The sequence below is a fragment of the Microtus oregoni genome, unplaced genomic scaffold (assembly GCF_018167655.1).
Source record: "Microtus oregoni isolate MIOR12 unplaced genomic scaffold, Mior012 000052F_ref0000163, whole genome shotgun sequence".
Lineage (NCBI taxonomy): Eukaryota > Metazoa > Chordata > Mammalia > Rodentia > Cricetidae > Microtus > Microtus oregoni.
This window is the reverse complement of record NW_024543828.1, coordinates 6,220,680-6,239,671: the sequence shown is the minus strand read 5'-3', so window position 1 is coordinate 6,239,671 and position 18,992 is coordinate 6,220,680.

Here is an 18,992-nt window from a genome sequence, read left to right as displayed (position 1 = left end):
ATCAAATTAAGTGGTTCTCTGGGGGTTCCAGCTGAAGCAGAGAGAAATCCCTGGCTGATACTTGTGTGGGAAGGCATCCTGGAGGTTCTGCCTTGCTCCATTGTCTGTATTAAGGAATTTTTGTTTATTTGTCTTGGATTTTGAGACAGGATCTCTAGACCAGGCTGGCCTTGAGCTGATCTTCCTGCCTTTACTCCGGAAGTGCTGAGATTAAAGGTGTGCACCACTATACCAGACTTCCATAGAGGTCCCCTGGTAAACCGGGCAAGAATACTTCCGATTGCTACCTAGAGACCACCAGGCGGCCATTCTTTCTTTTTGCCTGGGAGAGCCTGAGACAAGGTATTGTTGTTTGGTCAAATCTAACTAAGATCTAGGATCTGGTGGCAATGTGGCAATATAGTTTAGAAAATATATCCAGAGGATGAGCAGCTGGTAGGGGAGGACCATTTTTTTTTAATTCTAGGCTCTTCATATTTCTTCAGCCTGGGAAGAATGACTCACATCTAAGATAGTTTAGTTTTTAGAGAGAAAGTATCGTGACTTATTTGCAAATCTGTATTTTGGGCTGGTATTTATTGAATCTCCTGTTGAGCATATTTTCCCTCTGAATGAGTATGGGTGAGATCAAATTAATATTCAAGCTCAATTTGAATATTAATTTGTGTCAAAATAATAAAGATAGCATTCATTATATACACAATTATATGCAGACATTTGCCAGTTGTTTATTAGCCTAATTATTATAATGGTCCCACATGATATTAGTGTTGAAGTTAGCTCCATCAAGAGCCATCTTTGGAGTGCTTGGGAGTTACCCTCAAGATCAAGTGATCACATGGCTGGTGAGTGGCAAGACTGGACAGGAGTTCATCTTGGGTCCACATTGTCCTCTTGCTTCCCAGCTGGCATTCTATTTATCTTCTTTTTATAGATAAGGCCTTATGTAGCACAGGCTGTCCTCAAAATTCAGATGTAGCTGAGGATGACTGAGTTTCTGATCTCCCTGCTTCCAGCTCCCAAATATTGGCATTGCAGATGTGAGCCACCTTGCTGTCTTATGCATTGCTAGGGATTGAAGCCAGGGCCTAGTGCACACTAGAAAAGCAGTCTCCTCTCTGAGATACATCACTGGCCCCTTAGTCTCCATTCCCAAATGTCCCCAGATGGCAATGAGGTTGTGTCAAAACAGTAAAGGGCTTGGGAAAACATACTGTATAGCAACTTGTGGGTCATATTCACATATTGGGGGTCATATTTTATCTTCTTGTCTTTCCCCCAAATGTTTCTTGTAATTGAATAGTGGCTTAGCATATACTTGTTTGATTGGGTTTGGGTTTGGCTTTTTAAATTAGGGTTTTCTAGCATAGCGCTAGCTTGTCTGTAACATTCTACTTCTCCATCCTGAGCACTGGCGTTACAGGTGCTTTACAACGTCGAGTCAAACATTTTTTTTTAATAACACTAGCCACATGCTGGTTGACATTTTCTTTTTTCAGGCTTAAGGATAAAGTTTTAGGCTGGGAGGTGGTGGTGCACATTTTAAATACTAGCACTTGTTAGGCAGAGGCAACAGATGAATCTCTGAGATCAAGGCCAGCCTGATCTACAGAATGAGTTCAGGACAGCCAGGGCTACACAGATACACCCTGTCTAGAAAAAAACAAAACAAAACAAAAACTAGTACTTTTCAAGTCAAATTGGGAACTCCAATATGTGTGTGAGTATGTGTTTGTGTATGTGAGAGAGGCAGAGATGCTGATTGGGGAGATCAAGGGAGGAGGGAGAGAGGACTGGGAGAGATAACTGGAATTGGGGGTATTTCATGGGCAAAATAGAAACCCAGTGCAATGGAAACTCCCAGGAATCTATGAGCGTGACTCCTTGAAATGGGAGTCACTCCTTGAAAGGGGGTACAGAGGCTGAACTGGCCATTTCTTACAACCTGGCAAGGCTTTTGGTGATGGGACTGGAACACAAACCCAGCCACAAAACCTTCAACCTACAGTTTTTCCTGTTTGCTGGGGCAAAAGAGGCACAGAAATTGTGTAAGTGGCCATTCAATGGCTGGTCCAGTATGAGACCCATGCCATGATTGGGAACCTATGTCTGACACTGCGGAGGACCAGGAACCAGTGACTAGATATCCCAATAGCCCAGAAACCCAAGATAGAACCAAACACGCCCAGCAAAAAAAAGTCAATGAAATGATTCCTTATGATATTCTGCTATAGCATAATATATTCTGCCTAGCATAATCATCAGAGAGGCTCCATCCAGCAACTGATGAAAACAGATGCAGAGACCCACAGCCAAACACTAGACAGAGCTTGGGGAAAATCTATTGAAGATGGGGAGGAAGGATTGGAGGAGCCAGAGGGGTCAAGGACAGCACAAGAAAACCCACAGAATCAACCAGCCTGGGCTCTTGGGGGCTTACAGATACTGAACCTCCAACCAGGGAGCCTGTAGGGTTCTGACATAGGTCCTCTGCATATGTAACGATTGTAGAGCTTGGTCTTCTTGTGGGACTCCTGATAGTCAGAGCCCAACTGTCTCAGAAGCTTTTGCCTCCTTTGAGGACCCCACTCCTCATACTGGGTTACCTTGTCCAGCCTTAGTATAAGAGGATGTGCTTAGTTTTGCTGCACCTTGATATGCCATGTTTAGTTGATGTCCCTGGGAAGCCCGCCCTTTTCTGAAAAGAAACAGGAGGAGTAGATGGGGAGTGGGTGTTGGAGGAAGGGACTGGAAGGAGAGGAAAGAGGGGAAACTGCAGTTGGGATGTAATATCTGAGAGAATAAATTTTAAAAATGAAACTTCTTAGTGTATTGGTTTTTTTTTTCTGTTTCTTTGACCAGATACTGTACAGAAAGCAATGTAAGAGAGAAACAATTTATGGTGGCTTAAGATTTAGGGGGTGGAGGGCATCAGGGCAGGGAAGGCTGGGTAGCAGGTGAGGTTTCCAGCTGTGGTGACAGGAATTTGCCTGATGTGGGAGAGTCTTCTGTTTTGTGTTAATTTCATTGATTAAATAAAGAGACTGCCTTAGCCCTTTAATAGGACAGAAAATTAGGTAGGTGGAGTAAACAGAATAGGATGCTGGGAGAAAGAAGCCCAGTCAGAGAGTCGCCATGATTCTTCGCTCCAGACGGATGCAGGTTAAGATCTTTCCTGGTAAGCCAGTTCGTGGTGCTACACAGAATATTAGAAATGGGTTAGATCAATATGTAAGAGCTAGCCAATAAGAGGCTGGAACGAATGGGCCAGGCAGTGTTTAAAAGAATACAGTTTCCGTGTAATTATTTCGGGAAAAGCTAGCCGTGTGGGCAGCCGGGCACAAGGAACGTAGCCCGCTGCTCCCAATACAACATTTTCCTTAGTGGACCAAGAAGCAGGGAAAGGAATGTGCCGGCCTCCTTTTGACTGCCTTCTTTCCCCCTTTTAACTGTCTTCATTCCCCCTTTTAATTCAGGATTTGGAATGTTTATGCACTCTTCCATGATATTATAAAACTTCCCTAAAATTATCTGTATCTGTCTCCTCCCCATGTTTTCTTCTGATGCCCCTGCCTGAGGTATTGGTATTTACCTTTACTTTCTTTACTCGATATTCTTAACTTTGTATACAGGTGCATGTGTGTGTGTCCACACACGAGTGTATGTACACACACACACACACACACACACACACACACATTTTCAGTCTCACATCTGTGATGCAGGTTGTTTTAAGACTCTAGTCATGGCATCAGTGTTGTCCAAGATGAAGCTCACAATCAGATAATTGCTCTGATTATCTAGTGAGTCTGCTTTAGGCAGTGACTCTAATGTCTCTCTTATAAACTCTTTACCTAATGAGTGTTTTTTCACTTAGTGCCTTGTGTGTTTGCGTGATCATCTGATCAATATAACAGAGCCCCGTGTCTTAGAAGACAACAAGCAGATTCTGCTCGGGATAGTGAGAAACACAAAATTGGTGCTTCCCTTTCAGTTCTGTTTTTCTCAGCTTCTGTCTAATATAGAGGGACAGTTTTACTTCTGCATATGCTGTTACCTTGGATCCATTTTTGCCTCTTTTTACTGCATCCTGTTAATTATCTCTGATGACATTTCTCCAGCAAGGAGAGCTTCCTTTATATTTACCATTGCAGGTATAATTTCTGGTGCTTTTCATTCTTTCTGTAGATCTATAGTTCTACCTTTTATCACTTTCTCTTTTGCCTGGAGGCTTTACCATTTCTTGTGGTCATCAATTGGTGATGAAAAGGCTTGGTATTTGCAAAAGTAAAAACCACCACCAACAAAAGGACCCACAAGTCTTCATTTCACCATTCGTCTTGAAATACAGTTTCATTGAGTATAGAAATCCTTGGAGCCAATATACTTCTTCAATAAAGTGAAGATGTGTATTCAAATTGTTAGGTAGTATTCAGTATCTAGTTCCAGAACGTCTTCATGACTCCTAATACCAGCACCATACCCTTTAACAGTGGTTCTTCCCTTTTCAAGTTAAAATCTCTGCCTCAATAAATTGACCTATTTTGCAGTTTACATAGAAGTTGAATCACATAATATTTGGTTTCTGCGTTCTTAATTTTGACAGACTTTCTTTGCTGTCTTCATACTTTCTTCAGTATGCAAAAGGGAGTTCTGTCTAATTTTAGGATTGTCTTTTTTCTGTAATTTTAAGGGATATGATTCCTGTGCACCCTGGTATAATTTTGTGGTCAAGAATCCTAAAGAGTAGCCGGGCAGTGGTGGTGCACGCCTTTAATCCCAGCACTCGGGAGGCAGAGGCAGGCGGATCTCTGTGAGTTCGAGGCGAGCCTGGTCTACAAGAGCTAGTTCTAGGACAGGCTCCAAAAGCTACAGAGAAACCCTGTCTCAAAAAACCAAAAAAAATAAAATAAATAAAATAAAAAAATAAAGAATCCTAAAGAGTTTTCAAATTTCTTGAGTCTCTGAGAGTATACTTATCCTCAAATTTCCCATCTGTCTTTTTTTCTTTCATCTTTTACCTTTAAGATAGCATCACATTCATTAGCCCACCTTGATCTGGACTTAAACTCATGACAAATCCTTCTGCCTTAGCTGAGATCACATGGATGTGCGACTAGCCCAGGGCAACCTTTACCCATTTCTTTAAGTAATTTTCGCCATTCCTCCTTTTACTTTTTTCTTTTGGGGATCTCCAAATATATGCTTGTAGTCATATTATAGTCTATTTAGTAGCTTCATTTTTTCTCTCTAGGATTTATTACTGAAAGATTCTATTGCTGTATATTCAAACTCATTAATTTTTAATTAAAACTGTAGTTTGTTAAAACTCAGACATTATAGTCCTCTGAGAGTTCACTTGGGAGTCTGTATAGTAGCTTTCATGACCTGGCACGTTTAAACTGCCCTGTTTAGTTCTCTTTTATGCTGCTATAAGCCAGATCTCTGACCAAGTGTCCCACCACTGCACTACAGCCACAGGTTGGTGTATAGAGAATAGAGTCAGAATATCCTGGCAGTGGTGGCACATGCCTTTAATCCCAGCACTCAGGAGGCAGAAGCAGGCGGACCTTTGTGAGTTCGAGGCCAGCCTGGTTTATAAGAGCTAGTTTCAGACAGGATCCAAAGCTACAGAGAAACCCTGTCTTGAAAAACAACAAACAAACAAACAAAAAATGAATAGAGTTGAAATAGCTGCTTTAATGTCTTTGCTTGATTCCATCAATGATAATATTTCTAGACCAGTTTTAATCAGTTGATTATTTTAATTAATATAAGTCAAATTTTGTGCTTCTTTTCATGGATGCTGACATATTTTTCATTAATAAAATATATTCTTGGTAATTTCATACATGTATGTACTGCATCTATGCTACTTCAGCTACCCAAACATTCTTATCTCCTTCTCACCTGTATCAAACTCTTTCCTCCCTGCAAATCTCATCTCCATGTTCCCTTCCTTTGTTTGATTTTGTGAGCCCCTGAAGTAAACAGAGGCTGTTACAGGACTGTGGATGTGGAACCACTTACTAGAGACTGGCAGACTTTCTGGTTATCCTTTGTTGCACTATTCCCCTCATGAAAAATGTTTTTTTCTTCTGCTTTCATGAATGATTCTGACTTTCTCTTTCCTCATGTATATATAGTATTAAGTTGTTGATGGAGGCCACTTATTCATCCCAGCCACCCAGAACTGAAATAACAACACAGAAACTGTATTAATTAAATCACTGTTTGACCCATTAGCTCTAGCTTCTTATTGGCTGACTCTTACATATTAATTTAACCCATTTCTATTAATCTGTGTTTTGACATGTGGCTGTGGCTTACTGACTAAAGTCCCGTCTGGCTCTGGCAGGGCTACATGGCTTCTCTCTGACTATACCCTTTTTTCTCCCAGCATTCACTTTAGTTTTTCTCACATAACTAAGTTTTGACCTGCTAAAAAGCCAAAGAAGTTTCTTTATTCATTAATGGTAATCACAGCATACAGAGGGAAATCCCACATCACCTCCTCTTTTATATTGAAACAAAAAGGAAGGCTTTAATTTTAACATAGTAAAATTGCATATAACAAAACAGGTATCTTGTATTGCAAGAGTTGCAATTACAATATTTATATCTACTTTATCTTTTATCATAATTAACAAAAACTATATCTACTTTCTATCTATTCTTTAACTTCATCAAAGACTCTAGAAGGATATAATATTACCTAAGTAAACAGGAAGTACATTGTAAGCAACTTCCAAAACTCTAGAAATGACAGAGATATCTTGCTGCCTGGACAGTCATCCAAAATTCTTCTGTATTGTTGGGGCATCCCTCTTCAGCCTACAAGCCAATAGTGTCCAACAGACTGTTTCATGAAGCAGGACATTTCAAAGACAGTTCCACTTATATTGGCAGTTTGTCAGTTACTTTCTTCTGTGTCCTGCAGAATGTCTAGCAGACTCTTTCATGAAGCAGGAACCATGAAGCATCATCTCACCTTTAGGCAAGTTCAGCAGTCATTTCTCTATGGGTCCTTCATGTCCAGTTCATAAAACAGTCCAGGCAAGAGCAGTTTCTTGCCCAAATGGCTAACCAACTCCATAAGGAGCTTCTTTGATGCCCATATTTCTCTTGAAGTAATTGGTGTTGCCAGGAGCAGAAGTGTGTCAATGTCATGAAAAGTCCTAAGTTATTAAAACATTTTAAATGTCATATTCTGAAGGTCTCTGAAAGATTTGAAGAATACCTATGTAACTGAAATATATCGCTATATATCTAGAAAACCTAACTAACATGACTACAAGATTGACTATTATGAATGACTATTTATTAACCTATATTTCTTAATTGTGCATTATATTTTTAAATGAGCTGCATAAACCCAATACCTTAGTCAAGAACAGAAATATCCACATAACAAAATTGACCTTAAGTTTTTTCAATAAACCGAGATCCATACCAATGCAAATCTCTATAGCATATCCCCCTTTAAATGTAAACAAACATTAACAGACAATATTTGGGAATATGGGAGTAGTTCTGTCCAAACTGCTTCCTTCTGTTTATTGGGCAAAATAATTTTTGAGGGGTGTTAAAGGCAACCTTTCAGGGGCTCTTGGTCCATCAAACTACATTAGTCTGGGAGGATTTCACAGGTTCTCATCCTCTGTGGAAACAAAAGAAGAACCTCTTTGCCAAAGTAACATATCCTTAGACCCAAATTCTGAAGTAATGATACCTTTATAATATATATGTTTGTTTAACTTAGCAGCATATACAATGAAATGTCTCTCTGTACTTAGCACCTTCATAGTAAAAAAATTCAAAGGAAATACAATAACATACATAATCAAGACTCTCTGTAAATTTTCTATGTTTACATAGCTTATTTTTCTTTATTCTTTTTAATCTATGACTGTACTCTCTCTTTAAAGACTTTTTTTAAGCACTGACTTCTTTTCCAACTCTCTATACTCCTTTTCTTTTCTCTCCCAAGCTTATGTACAATTATCCAACACTGTGACCCATTTAGAGGTCTTTTTATCTGGATTTATCTTTATTGAATATCTGTAATTATTTTCTGAGCAGGAGCACTTCTTAAAATGCTAAGTGCTTAAGAATATAAGCTGTGGCATTGCTAGGGTAATTATGGTACTTTTTGCTTGCTCTGCCTAGTTCAACATAGTAGAAGTCCATTCCCTGCCTCTTCAAGCCCTGCACATTGCTCCAGTTTCAAGTATGTAGCCAGTCTATGTCAAGCCATTAAGCTGCTTGTGACATGCTGTTTACAGAATCCATTTAAATGCTCGGCCTCCTGGAAGAGCCAGAGGTCATGCTGGCAGCATGGCCCAGAAATCTGGCATTTCAAAACAGTACAGTATTTTTCCTGTTTCCACTGAATCAGGAAAAACTCTTTTAAAGGAGTCGAAGCATGCTGCCAGCAGACAAAGCCCATTTGGAAAAAAATGCGGCTAAACTTTGTCTTTTGGTGTCTAGAATGCCTTTCCAAGCCTTCTCAGGTTTTATGTGAATTTAGTCTACCATGTTGAAATGTATAATCTCATGCTCTCTGAACTTATTCTGATATGTTTGCTTTTGTCTCTGAGTTGGCTTTTAATATCATTTCCTTGCTTTTTACTTTTGCTTTTTGTTGTTTGTTTTGTTTGGATAGACAGGGTTTCTCTTTGTATCATCTCTGGCTGTCCTGGAACTCTTTCTGTAGACTAGGCAGACCTCAAACTCAGAGAGATCCACCTGCCTCTGCCTTCAGAGTGCGGGAATTAAGGGTGTACACCACTACCAAGCTTTGCTTTCTATTTTTGGTATGTTGACTGTGATAAATTATAAAGGATTCTTCCCTAATTGTTCTATTTGTGGTTCTAAATGCTTCCATGTGTAGACTGCTCTAATTTCATGGGTAAAATATCTATGTCTTTATGCTTTATATTAGTTCTTTTCACTTTGTGCATTATTTTTAAACAATGTTCTTCATTGTTGAGAATCTTGTATGGTATACAATTAAACATCATTATATTCACTTCCACTTCTTCCCACAAATTCCTCTCATACCTCCCTCTCAACTACAAGTTTGTTTGTCTGTCCGTTTATAACCCATTAAGTCCAGTTAGAACAGTTAGTGCTGGTCATATGTGCATGAGTGTGTGGCCATCCACTGGATCATGGGAAACCTATCAGTGGTATCTATTCAGAAAGAATGGCTTGCTCTTCTGCATCAGCTATCCACTGCTAATAGCTTCTCCTTCACTACGGAGTGTGACCTGGAGATCACTGGCTCCATCTATTCCAGAATTTTGACTGAACTGATCTTCAGATGTTGTGCAGGTAACCACAGCTTGTCTGAGTTCATGAATATGGAATGCTATTTTCTGGACGGGACTTGACCATCACACACTCTGCTAACTCAGTAATCTTGGAAGTTTTGGTCATCTGTATTAATTTTGTTAAGCAGGTCTGAATGTGTTCTTTCAATCTTGTTTTCCATCCCTGTTTTTCTGCTTGGTCTTGTCTATTAATGGATGACTGCTACTGTCTTTTTAAAGATTTATTTCACTTATGTATGAATGTCACCTGCGTGTATGTATGTGTACTGTATGTGTGTCTGGTGCCCATGGAGATTAGAAGAGGGTATTAGAACTCCCAGAACTGGGGTTACAGATGGCTGTGAAATACTGTGCAGATGATGGGAACTGAACCTGGGTCCTATGGAAGCCAGGGCTCTTAACTGCTGACCCATCTCTCCAGTCCCCGACCCCCACCCTGTGGTTTTCTTCATTTGTTTGATTTACTTGTGTCTAGAATTTTTATTTTTTGATCCTCACTTTCCCTGCTGACTTTTTTCTCCATGTGTTTGAATTTATCTTTTACTTTTGTCCACTTTGTTAACTTTATTGTTTAAGCTCTTAATTGACTTCCATATTTCATTGATCTGTTTATTTGAATCCCTCATGTGATCACTTCTTTGTAGGACTCTGACTTCTCTCACTGGGACTTCAGCTTTCTTTATTATCTTTGGTATCTGATAAAGATGTTATGAGATTGTAGAGGTGATAGAGTGAGGTAGCCAGCATTGTTTAGCAGCCTGGAACCCTGCTTGACATGACATACACACCCCTTTCCTTAAAAAAGCACTTAGTAAGCTGGATCTTTGCCTGCATTGAGCTGTATGTATATTTCACTTCAAACAATTAATCAGGCCTCTCCTCCCTAGAAACTCCTCAGTAACTTGCCTTCAGTGACCAAATACATCCTGAGTCATCCTTGAAATTAAGGCAAACCAGCCTGTACTGGTTTTAGCTGTACTAGCAATAATGCAATTTTGTGCCCTCAGAAAGAACTATTAGGGAACAGGATTATATGTGCATATGATTAAGAATAGATGTGTCATAGGAAAGAAGTACACAGTGAACAAAAGCTTGTATAACCTGAGCCTATGAATCAAAATGAGAAATCCCACAACTTGCCTCTTAGCAAGTAACTCCTCCCCCTGAATTCTATAAAAGGAGGTTCCACAAGGTAACCTCCTACTTTTGAGCACTGTAGCTTGAGTAGTCTCTGCACTCTCACAGCATATATGCCCTGCACTTTTGCTTTGATTTGGAATAAAAAGCTCTTTTTATTTGTCTGCACTTCAGTTCTTCAGATAAGTACCACCATCTGAAAACATCTAATCCAGACAGAGACCAGGAGTAACAATAGTGGCAATTTTTTGCTTGTTTCTTTATTGTAGTTTGACCATTTGTTGGGGTATATTGTGTCTTCCAGATTTTATTTTTACCTTTGCCTTTTTTCTGTTTTATTTTATTTAATTTTTTATTATTATTTATTTATTAATTAAAGATTTCTGTCTCTTCCCTGCCACTGCCTCCCATATTCCTCCCCCTCCCCCAATCAACTCCCCCTCTCTCATCAGCCCTAAGAGCAGACCAGATTCCCTGCCCTGTGGGGAGTCCAAGGACCGCCCACCTCCTTCCAGGTCTAGTAAGGTGAACATCCAAACAGCTTAGGCTCCCACAAAGCCAGTATGTGCAGTAGGATCAAAACCCAGTGCCATTGTTCTTGAGCTCTCAGTAGTCCTCATTGTCTGCCATGTTCAGTGAGTCCGGTTTTATCCCATGCTTTTTCAGACCCAGGCCAGCTGGCCTTGGTGAGTTCCCAATAGAACATCCCCATTGTCTCAGTGTGTGGGTGCACCCCTCATGGCCCTGAGTTCCTTGCTCGTGCTCTCTCTCCTTCTGCTCCTGATTTGGACCTTGGGGTTGTAGTCTGGTGCTCCAATGTGGGACTCTGTCTCTGTCTCCTTTCATCGCCTGATGAAGGTTAATATCCAGGAGGATGTCTATATGTTTTTGTTTGGGTTCACCTTCTTACTTACCTTCTCTAGGATCACAAATTATAGGCTCAATGTCCTTTATTTATTGCTAGAAATCAAATATGAGTGAGTATATCCCATGTTCCTCTTTTTGGGTCTGGCTTACCTCACTCAGGATAGTGTTTTCTATTTCCATCCATTTGCATGCAAAATTCAAGAAGTCATTGTTTTTTACTGCTGAGTAGTACTCTAATATGTATATATTCCATACTTTCTTCATCCATTCTTCCATTGAAGGGTACACTCTTGGGAATATACCCAAGAGATACCCTATCATACAACAAAAGTATATGCTCAACTATGTTCATAGCAGCATTGTTTGTAATAGCCAGAACCTGGAAACAACCTAGATGCCCTTCAATGGAAGAATGGATGAAGAAATTATGGAATATACACATATTAGAGTACTACTCAGCAGTAAAAAACAATGACTTTTCTGTTTTATGTGTTTTCTAGGTGCCTTGCCTTGTCTATATTCTCCAGTATTATATGGAGGAAGCCACCTGCAGTAATAGATATAATGAATTATTTGGCATCATTTTTTGTGTTAACCTGCATTACATAAGGCTCAGAGATTGTGCTACTGATTTCAAAAACGCAGTTTATAATTTTATAGAGCAAAGAATAAATTTACATAGAGAAAAAAGTAGGAAATAGGAATAGGGAGAATATAGGATAAAATATGAAAGATGAGGTAAATATATGAATTAGCAGCATAAGAAATAGGAGAAAAATGTTTTAGTAGTTTATTTTTTGAGATTATAATATAGCTATATTATTTCCCTTTTCTTCATTTAAACCCTCCCATGTATCCTTGCTTTCTTTTATATTAATGGACTATATTTTAATTGTTGTTATGTGTGTGTTGTGTGTGCTATGGGTGTGTATGATGCATGTGTATTAATAAAATATACGATATTCTCAATATCTATAATATTACTTGTATGTGTATGTTTTCAGGACTGATTTCCCTCTTGTTGGGCCTGTCTTAAGTCCAAGTACAGAGCTGTTGGTTATTGCCAAGGTATGTGTGACACAATTGCACCCTTATGTATCTTGCACCATGCTGGTGATTACTGTAGTCCATAGGCTTCATAATTGTGTAGAAAAATTGGTTGTTTCTTTTCCTTGGAAGCTAGGATGGTGCCTTCTGGTCCTCATGGAGGAGAATTACAGATCACACCCGACTGAGGTCCCCTGGACTATATGTCCCAAGTGCATTTTTTTTCTGCAATAATAATTTACCTTCTACTTCTGGGAAACAAGTAAAGTCATCAACAATAATCTTTAATGTTTTGGGAATTCCTGGACAACCCTGACCAACAACTTAAAAGGGAGCTTCTCATGACTGGTGTTTGAATTTTTGTTAGTCTATGATCTTTAGGAAGGAGACCATTATCATCCCAAATGGGAAATTTCCACTTGAACTATGTATGTATATGTGTACACAGAATTACATGTATTATGTGGGAATTTTAAGTAGATAGCTATTATGATTACTTATGACTTTTACAAACGTTTTTATTATTTGTTATTTTACCCTCTGCCCTTCTTTTGTATTTATCTCCTCCCTAATTAAATTCTCCCCTTTCCATTTCATCTCCCAAATTACTTCTACCATGTTATTCCCCTCTTTATTACCCATCCCTGCCATATTCTTCTTTCATCTTTTCTGTATTTTGCAGTTACCCTGGCTTAAACAGTCATATCTGAAGATTTGACATTCAAAACCTCAGCTGAGAGTGCATATATGCATATATGCATTTGTCTTTTTGGAGATGGATTATCTAGTTCCATCCATTTATCTGTAAAGTTCATGATTTCATTTTTCTTGGCAGCCTAATAGTATTCCGTGTGTGTGTGTGTGTGTGTGTGTGTGTGTGTATACCACATTTCCCATTATCTATTCATTTATTGAAGGACATTTAGGTTGTTTCCATTTCCTAGTTATTGTGAATTGATCAACAGTGTGCATGTCTGAGCAAGTCTCTGTAGAGTAGGATATTAAGTCCTTTGGACATATACTGAGGATGGTTATAGCTGGGCCATGTGCTAGATCTACTTTTAACTTTTTGATCATTCTTCACATTAATTTCCAAAGAAGTTGGACTAGTTTGCCATCTTACCACCAATGAATAAAGATTCCCTTCCCCCATATCTTTTTCAGCATTTGTTGTTGACTGTGGTTGATAATAGAGATATTGCATTGGCCAGGAATTAAACTCAACTGTCCTATGTGTGAAGGGAGACTTCTACCATTGAGTGACCAATGCACCCCATATCAGATTTGTTTTATTATGTGTGTAGAGTATTTTGCCTGTATGTATGTGTGTGCACTAATTGTGTGTTCGGTATCTCTGAAAGCCAGAAGAGGGCATTGAATCCTTCCATCATGTGGTTGCTGGGAAGTGAAACCAGGTCAAGAATCAGTGTTTTTAACTACTGGACTATCTCCATTGCCCTGTATTTCTCACTTCTTTACCCCTTTATCTTATAGTAATAGGGTATATTGCTTTTACCAGGTTTCACAAAGCAGCTTCTATATTATTATTGTTATTATTATTATTGAAAATAGACATTTTTCATACAATACATCCTGGCATGGTTGTAGTGGCATTTTAATTGTATTTTAAAAAATAAAGCTTGCAGCCGGGCGGTGGTGGTGCAGGCCTTTAATCCCAGCACTCGGGAGGCAGAGGCAGGCGGATCTCTGTGAGTTCGAGGCCAGCCTAGTCTACAAGAGCTAGTTCCAGGACAGGAACCGAAAGCTACGGAGAAACCCTGTCTTGAAAAATCAAAAAAAAAAAAAAGCTTGCCTGGGGCTTGGGAAAATAAAACAACTACACTGGCTAGCCTTACAGACCACGCAGCAATGGCACACATTTAATCCCAGTAGCCACAATGACACACGCCTTTAATCCCAGTTACCACACTAGCTTGCTATAGAAAACAGGCAGTAGTGGACATGCATTTAATCCCAGAACTAGAGAGGATTATAACACAGGAGGCAACAGGTCTCAAAAACAGTCTCATTCTGAGATTCCAGGAGACAGGATCACCATTTTTTTAAAAATTTATTTATTTATTAAGGATTTCTGCCCCCTTCCCGCCACGGCCTCCCATTTCCCTCCCCCTCCCCCGATCAAGTCCCCCTCCCTCATCAGCTCGAAGAGCAATCAGGGTTCCCTGACCTGTGGGAAGTCCAAGGACCTCCCACCTCCATCCAGGTTTAGTAAGGTGAGCATCCAAACTGCCTAGGCTCCTACAAAGTCAGTACGTGCAGTAGGATCAAAAACCCATTGCCATTGTTCTTGAGTTTTCAGTAGTCCTCATTGTCCGCTATGTTCAGCAAGTCCGGTTTTATCCCATGCTTTTTCAGACCCAGGCCAGCTGGCCTTGGTGAGTTCCCAATAGAACATCCCCATTGTCTCAGTGTGTGGGTGTACCCCTTGCGGTCCTGAGTTCCTTGCTCGTGCTCTCTCTCCTGCTCTTGATTTGGACCTTGAGATTTCTGTCCGGTGCTCCAATGTGGGTCTCTGTCTCTGTCTCCTTTCATCGCCTGATGAAGGTTAATATTCAGGAGGATGCTTATATGTTTGTATTTGGATTCACCTTCTTATATAGCTTCTCTAGGATTGCGAATTATAAGCTCAATGTCCTTTATTTATGGCTAGAAACCAAATATGAGTGAGTACATCCCATGTTCCTCTTTTTGGGTCTGGCTTACCTCACTCAGGATAGTGTTTTCTATTTCCATCCATTTGTATGCAAAATTCAAGAAGTCCTTGTTTTTTTTTACTGCTGAGTAGAACTCTAATATGTATATATTCCATACTTTCTACATCCATTCTTCCATTGAAGGGCATCTAGGTTGTTTCCAGGTTCTGGCTATTACAAACAATGCTGCTATGAACATAGTTGAGCATATACTTTTGTTGTATGATAGGGCATCTCTTGGGTGTATTTCCAAGAGTGGTATTGCTGGGTCCAGGGGTAGGTTGATCCCAAATTTCCTGAGAAACCACCACACTGCTAAAACAGCTTGGTATTGGCATAAAAACAGAAAAGTCGACCAATGGTATCGAATAGAAGACCCTGACTTTAACCCACAAACCTATGAACACCTGATTTTCGATAAAGGAGCTAAAAGTATACAATGGAAAAAAAGAGAGCATCTTCAACAAATTGTGCTGGCAAAACTGGATGTCAATCTGTAGAAGAATGAAAATAGAACCATATCTATCACCTTGCACAAAACTCAAGTCCAAATGGATTAAAGACCTCAATATCAGTCCGAACACACTGAACCTGATAGAAGAGAAAGTGGGAAGGACTCTACAACACATGGGCACAGGAGACCACTTCCTACGTATAACCCCAGCAGCACAGACATTAAGGGCCTCATTGAGTAAATGAGACCTCCTGAGACTGAGAAGCTTCTGTAAAGCAAAGGACACTGTCACTAAGACAAAAAGGCAGCCCACTTTCTGGGAGAAGATCTTCACCAACCCCGCAACTGACAAAGGTCTGATCTCCAAAATATATAAAGAACTCAAGAAACTAGACCGTAAAAGGCTAATCAACCCAATTATAAAATGGGGCACTGAGCTGAAGAGAGAATGCTCAACAGAAGTTCAAATGGCCAAAAGACACTTAAGGTCATGCTTAACTTCCTTAGCGATCATGGAAATGCAAATCAAGACAACTTTAAGATACCATCTTACACCTGTCAGAATGACTAAAATAAAAAACACCAGTGATAGCCTTTGTTGGAGAGGTTGTGGAGAAAGGGGTACCCTCATCCATTGCTGGTGGGAATGCAAACTTGTGCAACCACTCAGGATCACCATTTTTGAACTGAGGTCGAGGAAAGAACCAGTGGCTGGCTGTTTTGATCCCCAGATCTTCAGGTTGAACCCCAATTTCTGTCTCTGAGTTTTTATTAATGGTGCTTTACAGGTTTTCCTCCTTCTCCTCTTTCTAGCACTCACACCCCCATCCCACTCCATGAGATCTACTCCTTCTATTTCCTCTTCAGAAAAGTGCAGGCCTCCAAGAGATAACAGCCAAACAGGACAAAACAAAATACAATAAGAAGGTGAAATTCCTCATCAAGGTTAGACAATTCAACCTAATAGGAGAAATAGAGTCTCAAGAGCAGGCAAAAGAGTCAGAGATATATATCCCACTCCCACTGTTAGAAGTTCCACATAAAAACTAAACTAACAGTCATAGCATCTACATAAAAGACCTGGTGTTGACCATTGCAGGCCCTGTGTGTGCTTGCTGCTTCAGTCTCTCTGAGTCCATGTGAGCCCTCCTTAGTTGATTCCGTGAGCTGTGTTCTCCTGATGTCCTCCATCCCCTCTAACTCCTACAGTGGTCTTTCTTCACCATCTTCTGGGCGAAATTCCCTGATCTCTGAGGGAAGGTATGGAGACCTCCAATTTAGACCCTATCTCTGTATAATGTCTGGCTTTGGGTCTCTTTACCTGCTCCCATCTGTGCCCAGAAGAAGCCTCTTTGATGATGACTGGACAAGGCACAAATCTATGAGTATAACCTAATATCATTAGGAATCATTTCATTGATTTTTTTCCAGTTGTATTTGGTTCTACCCTAGGTTTCTTAGCTTTCCAGTTTGCAAGTTCCTAGCCACCCAAGCAGTGTAGAGCATGGGTACCCTCTTGTGGTATAGGCATCAAGTTAAAACAAACATTGATTGGCCACTACCACAGTTAACAGAGGCAGCTTCCAAATGAACATGCAAGCCCCTTGCTTGATTTTTAAGAATGTGGTCTCTGGGGTAAGTTGTCCTGGCTCCCTCATGCATTTCTTGATCCATTTCTAGAATTTGCCAAAGGTTCCTTGTTTCCTTTTAAGTGAAAAATGACATACTGTGTATGATCAGTGTGACTGAGATGTTATTTCTTCTAGAACCTCTCAGATAAGTTATCAGAATATACAGATGTGGGATACCACATTTAATTTCCAGAATCCTTAGCTGCTCCATGCTTCCTTCCTAGGGTGTATCATTGCTGTTGGTATTGAGAGAGACAAAGTAGATTTGGCTAACATCTTCTTAACCCTAGACTACACATGTTAAATGAAATTATTAATATGCTTGGCTTCAAACACACCATGCTCTAGTTGTTTTCTGTTCACCCCATCTTTTAAAGTGTTTTCCAGCCATATATATTTTAAACTGTGATAATGGTTCTGCCTTAGTCACACTATCAATTATATACCTTATCTATTTATAATGACAGTTTAATTTTTATGGTATCAACACTTATGTGCCGTATTCTATATTGAATAATATGTCATTTTAGGTATAGTGTGAGACTGTCACAAGAGTAATAAGCTACTTCCTCCTCCTTTTCTGAACTATTTGTGTCACACATATTTTACTTCTGCATATGCTATAAATTACTGAGTACATTGTTTTCAATTTTGCTGCAGACTCAAGATCTTCCCATTAAAGACCACAGAGTAAGTATTTCAGGCTTTACAGTACATATGGTGTCTCTTGTATTTTTTTCCAATTCTTTAAAAATATCCTAGCTCACAAGCATACATAAACATGTCCCAGGCTGGATTTTGCTTGCAGGCAGGAATTTGCCAATCCATGCTTTAGATACTCTATCATTTTTTAACTTGTCTTTTTATAAACATAAAATGCCTTTTCAATTTACTCTCATTTTACCATTTCTGTTGCTTTTCATTTCTTTATGTAGATCCACATTTCCACCTGTTATCATATTCCATCTGCATGCCAAATGTCCAAATACAGGCCTGCAGGCAGTAGAGTTTCTCAGCCTGTGAATTCTTCTTCTTTGCCTTTCATCAACATTTTGAAGATGTATCTCTTATTTTCCAACTTTTATAGTTTTTGATGAGTGTCACTTGCTTTGGCTTTGATGTAATTTTTTCTTACACTTGTCATCAACATTTCCTCCTTTTAATGATAATTTCTTATATTTTGAAGTTAAGATATTGTAACACCATTTTCCCACTTCTTTCACCCTTTAACTCCTCCCATGTACCTGTCTGCTGTCTCTCAAATTCATGGCTCATTTTCTTTAATTTCTCTCTCTCTCACTCTCTCTCTCTCTCTCTCTCTCTCTCTCTCTCTCTCTCACACACACACACACACACACACACACACACTTCTAAATGTATAAATACAATCTTCACAGTCTGTATAATGTTATCTGTATATATGATCGCTTTATGTTTGTTCTTTTTTATTTTATTGAAAATAGATTGTGTTTTTTTTTTTTGGTTTTTCGAGACAGGGTTTCTCTGTGGCTTTGGAGCCTGTCCTGGAACTAGATCTGTAGACCAGGCTGGTCTCGAACTCACAGAGATCCACCTGCCTCTGCCTCCCGAGTGCTGGGATTAAAGGCGTGCGCCACCATCGCCTGGCTAGATTGTTTTTCATACAATATATCCTGATTACAGTTTCTCTGCCTCCTACTCCTTTTATTTCCTACCTACCTCTCCTCCCAACTGCATTCATACTCTATCTCTCATTAGAAAATAAACAGATATCAAAAGAATAATAATAATGAAAAATATAATATGAAAACAAATTGGGTTATGACAA